Source organism: Pipra filicauda, unplaced genomic scaffold (assembly GCF_003945595.2).
Source record: "Pipra filicauda isolate LSUMZ 115617 unplaced genomic scaffold, ASM394559v2 scaffold50_size3627746_pilon, whole genome shotgun sequence".
NCBI classification, from domain to species: Eukaryota; Metazoa; Chordata; class Aves; order Passeriformes; family Pipridae; genus Pipra; species Pipra filicauda.
In genome coordinates this window covers 167,661-173,501 of record NW_024104654.1, presented here as the reverse complement: position 1 = coordinate 173,501, position 5,841 = coordinate 167,661, and positions in this window count along the sequence as shown.

Genomic DNA, 5,841 nt, shown 5'->3' with positions numbered 1-5,841 from the left:
AGTGGCACTGGTTTCCCACTGGTTAATAAGAGCCTTTGTATACACAAGGTCTCATGCAGGAATAGTAATTTTCTTGTTTGGCAGCTCCCAAACGTCATTTTGCTGCAGCACCTACGTTAGGAATGGATACGGTTTCTGTCCATGTCTAGGAGGTTTTCCAATTAAATGAGTCGGCACTGACAGGACTTGAATGAGTTATTGTCTGCTCTTATGTCTTTTTAAAATTTGATTGCTTGATTTTTTTAGCACTTCAGCTGGGTCATTAGCATAACTTAGACTTTTTGTTAACTTCCCCAAAGTGACCTATAGAGTTCCAATTTTATATGCAACCTTCACTTAATCTGATTTCAATAGATGCTTGATTCCTCAACAGCTTTGTATATCTGTTCCCACATATTTGCTTTAATTCCCAATTGGCCAATCAGATTCTTCTATTTTAATGAAACAATATTTTTACTTAGGTAAAATCCTTAGACTGAATTGGGCTTTCCACTTCTACAAGAAAAAAATATATTATATTTGGGTGGAAATAAACATAATCACTAATTATCATGAACAATTTATTAGATGTGTCAATAAATTATTTAAAATTACAAAGGAGCAAGTATTTTTCACAACTATTAATTACATTTTTAAGGAATCTCTGATTTTCCTAAAACAGCATCTGCTTTAGTTATGGATTTCACAGGTTTTTATGTGTTTGCGATGTGCCTATTTGCTCTTCAGAAAATAATCATTTTTTTGTTTATAGAGATCATTCCTTTTATGAAATGATACCAAATGTTTCTCATTTTTCTACCCAACAGAGAAACTGTCTGTTACCTTTCTTACTCAGTTTATTTCTGTCAATTATTTATTTCATGCAAGTTTTTCTAACCTAATTGGTTTTCACACATTTTTTTCCACAGTCAAGCTTGGAAAGTAGAGAAAATCCAGTTAGCTGAGGTTATGACTCCAGTTAAACAGAATAAGGAAATCTGGTATGCTGTGATTTATTTTATCAAATGCCTACTGAATACTGAGGAAGGTTCTCTGCATCTGATATCTGTGCAATTTACAAGTCAATCATATTGGGCATTTGATATTATTAATGCTTTTTGAAGTCAGACCTTTGTTCTTCATCTGTTGTATGCCAGTAAGGGGGTTTGTTTTCAGTTGCCAAAACAAGAATCTCAGTTTTGCATTCTGTAGTTTAACACTATGAACAAAGACCAACTAACCTGAATTAGGAAAATTTAAAGATACCAGCAAAAGCTCAAAAGCCAGGGTCCTGACAGGATATTACTCCAAATACCATCATGCTAAAGCTTTCCATTTGATGCACTGAAATCCATGGTGAAGACCCAGGCTCCTCTCTCTGGGCAGTGCAGTGGTTCCACAACTCACTTGGCGGACACCATGTATGCATGGCCACAGCTTCCTCTCAGCAGAGATGATGGTTCCCAACCAGGATCCAGAAAACATCTGGGCTTGTCTCACTCCACATCTGGGGGAGCTAAAGTGACCAAGGTTCTCAGATCACAGCAAGTATGCCTGGACGTGATCATGCTCCCTAAAAAACATTAAGTTTCTTTGGGAAGAGGTGAAGGAGGACATGGTGGTTGGACACCTTTCGTGCAGTATTGCAGTAACCAAAGTGTTCTTGGGGGCTCTGTTATGGACAAGGATGTCCACTCTCACCAGGGACACTGCCACCACAGCTTTTCCTGGAGCCTGTAGGTGATTGTGGGTAGCTACTCTCCCCTTCAGACAAGCCTTCTCTGCACACAGAAGAAAGTCGGGAAAATAAGGAGATAATTTAGCAGTTCTTAGATTCTCAAAAAAGACCCAAGAGCCTTTCTCCGTTTCCCTTTTAGGGTGTTTGTTCTGAAAGATGCCTGGTGAGATATATAGCTATATATCTATGCAATGGTAACCTCAAACGTCAAGATAAACTCTGCCAAATCTTGACTTAAATGGTTATTTTAACCACAGTGGGTATCCTTTCTACACTTGGTACCTTCAGATGGTACCATATCAGGTGGTATCTTGTTGTATAGACATTGCACAAACAGCAGTGAGTACCCAAGGAGGTTATTGACTTCTGGAATGGTTTGGGTTAGAAGGGACTATAAAGATCATCTATTTCCAACCCCCCTTCCATGGGTGGGTCACTCTTCCACAACAGGTGCAGCCTTTGCTAGGCACAGCATGTATTTGTGTAAATATCACAGACAGATATGGGTAAATGAAATGACATAAAAGGTATAGACATTTTGACAGTTTGTGGCTCTCAGAATTACCTCCACATTTTTTTTTTTCCTAGAACTGTAAAGGGGTTTTGCATGGTTGGTTTTTTTATTCTGTTTTTACTAAAATGTGGTATCTTGAAACCCCAAAGGCAGAAGGTTCCTCAAAAAGGCTCTAGATAGGCAATAAACAACAGCAAAGAACTCAGTTTTCAGACATACAAGATTTTGAGGCATTTTTGTTAAACTGCTGTCACAGTTGGAATCTGGAGGTTATCAATAATTATTATCCCTAATGTAATTACTTATAATCTAGAAAACACAACTAGAATAATGAGTATCTTATTGATAGTGAAATTGAGCAGACATGGATATTTAAACAGAACAACACTTCCAGTTCATTCTCAACATTTCTTGCTATCTTCAATGTTGCTTACTGTAGTTTGTTCTCCCACCTTGGATAACCAGTCCTACCACTCATCCAGAAAAACCTGATGTACCTGACTCCTGCTATTTACTTTGGTGTTGTTTTAAATATTTTTACTCTTGTTGACATTAAGGAAGGGATTTGGAAGTGTTTATATAGCAGACAAATATTGGAATCTATCTCATCAGGAGCTTAGAAAGAAGTTTGAAAGATCTTAGCTCTCAGTTAGAGATAAAATTTAATAGATGCTGTTTTACATTTTTATTGTAGGGATTATGGTCTTTTTATAGTATTAAGATTTCTATATTCATACTCAAATTTTCCAGTTAGTTTCACATTCAGTCACACCACATTTTGAAACTTGTTTGGTGAAAATGAAAGACATTCATCTATACATAAACACCTGCGATAAGAAATAGTTTTCTGTTGGATATTTATAGACTTAATATATTGGGTCTGTAAGTAAGTGGATTTCTTTACCCTTTTCCAAATGAAAATAATCTAATTTTCAACTGAAGTTAAGCCAGTGCTTAAATATTGTGCTGAATTATGCAATGATTACTTGCTTGTAAAAAATAAATTATTGTTTTCTGTTTTGATTTGATTCCTCACAACACAAAGGAGCTGTCTAGATCTGTGAACATGTACTTGCACAGCAGCAAAATCATCTGGTCAACCTTCTTACTCAATGAGTCCTTTATATTTTTCAGAGATGTATAAACTAGGATTTATGCCACAGTGAATACATTCAGGGAAATATAAATCACACAAAACATTGCACATCATTATAGATTTGTGTCCCCATCCAATATGATGTATAGCAACTCTGAGCTGGCCCAGCTTTTGCTAGTCAAGCCACATAAATCCTCTTTAAAGCAGGAATTCTTAAACTTTTAACAGTCATTAACTGAAAGATATAAGACAATACCAATGATGTCTCGCAGAGAAGATGCAAAAAGGTGTGGCAAAACGATATCTCTGCAATACGTAGGTATGCACATCTCATCCCTGTAGTTAAAAATTAAATGAGAAAAGCAAAACTGCATTTTGGGGGAGCTTCATCCTGGGATGAAGTGCAATGCCCTGTAGCACATTGGGGATGGTACTTACTCACTGAAGCTAGGCATGGGATAGAGATGTTCAGTAACATTGGTTAGGGGATAACTCTCCTAATACATCAGTAAAAGTTCATACATTCTTTGATCTCAGTGATTGTCTAAGAGGTTCTGAAATAAAGAGTTTACGGGCATAGTAGATTTCTCTAAAAAAACATATTTTTAAGGAAAAGTGAAGGAAGATTTCAACAGCCTATGAATCCAAATCCCTGGGAATGATCTATATATAGATATATAATAATATAATAATATATTATTACCTTCCATCTATGCTACAGTATATTTGTTAAAATCTCCATAATCAGAAAGACATTTATTCATATCAACAGACTGTACCCTGATTTTCTGTTGAACTCTCTTTAATGCTACATTTCCTAAGGACATATCTTCAGTGCTCACTCTGCGTCAACTTAATGAGGGCACCTTTTACAAATGAGAGCAGTCGATGTTCTCCCATCACTGATCTTTTTACCATTCTTTCCTTTTCAGGATTTTTTTTTTTTCCAAATGAGAGACTCTGAATATAGTTTTCATTTCTGCCATAGCTGGGCCACTACTTAAGTGAGTAGCTTCAGGAAATAATGATTGAGGAATCATTATTATTCAAAATACCCAGAAACATGGTCCTGAGCTACAGAAAAATTGTCAGGGTTGAATGACAGAGTATTGTTCAGTCCTCTGCAGTCAGCTATGTACCAGCTTACCTGAAAATTGAGAGTTCAGAAGTTCAACATGAGTTCAAATGTTATTAAGTTCATTTTTCACTAGAGGAAGAGAGAACAAGTGATTAATGTTTATACTACGGTATTGGATTAAAATATATATTTTATGGCTTCTATATCTACTTAAAATTATATCTGAATAAATTGTACTACTGTGACTGGGCAAACCACTCAAGGCAGTAAACCAGTTAAATGTGAACAGATGGGAGTTGGCTTAAACCAATGAACCAGTGGCCCTTGAAAGATGCAGGTGACTATGCATCAAGGACCTGGAATCAGGATGTGCAGTTGGAAATGCTGCAAACTGATCCAAAATAAAACCCAGTCACATTAGTCTCGCAGAGCATAGATACCGGCTACTGGGTGATGTACAATTCTCCTGTCTGTGTCAGATCTTTCTTAAATTTTTGCTTGACTGATGAAAGGACAGCTACATATGTGTGTGTGGTGGGTTGACCTTGGCTGGACACCAAGTGTCCACCAAAGCACTCTATCACTCCCCTTCCTGAGTGGACAGGGGAGAGAAAATAAGATGGAAAACAACTTTTACGTTGAGATAAGGCAGTTTACTAAAAAAAAAGCAAAAGTTTGCATGCACCCAAGCAAAGACCAAAAAAAAAGCTTTATTCTCTACTTCCCATGAGCAAGTGATGTTCAGCCACTTCCCAGGAGCAGCACTTCAGCACATGTAGTGGTTACCCCAAAAGGAAAACCATGTAAATAACAAATGGCACTCTTTCATTCTCCTTCCATTAGCTTTTATGTCTGAGCTGATGTCATATGGTATGGAATATTCCTTTGGTTAATTTGGGTAAGCTGGCCTAGTTTTGCCCCCTCCCAGGATCTTGCCCACCCCCTGCCCCTTGATGCGGGGACAATGCTGAGAGACAGTGCTGATGCTGCGCTGGTGCTGCTCAGCAGTAGCCGAAACACAGGTGTGTTAGCAACACCTTTGTACCTACCAATGCAGAGCACAGCACTGTGAGGGCTGCTGTGGGAAAATGAACTCCATCTCATCCAGACTCATTACAATGTTTTAAAATCTGATTAGTGAGAGATGCTTCTGCTCAAATTAAGGTGCAAATGAGACCATATGCCAAAGTCAATAATACAGACTTTATTTAACAATGAGTGTGAAGCAGAGAGAGAGAGAAAGAAATAGAAAAGAGAGAGAGGAGAGAGAGATATCAAGCAGAAGATAGTCACCATCTGTGAATCCAGCAGCATCCCATTGGTCCTTCTTCACTCTGAGTTTCTTGGTGGTGGAGTCTCAGAGTCGTTCTTCTGGGGGTACCACTTTTATATAGTCCAAGTTCTGGGTATCCACAGCGTGGTTGCAGATGCTGTTC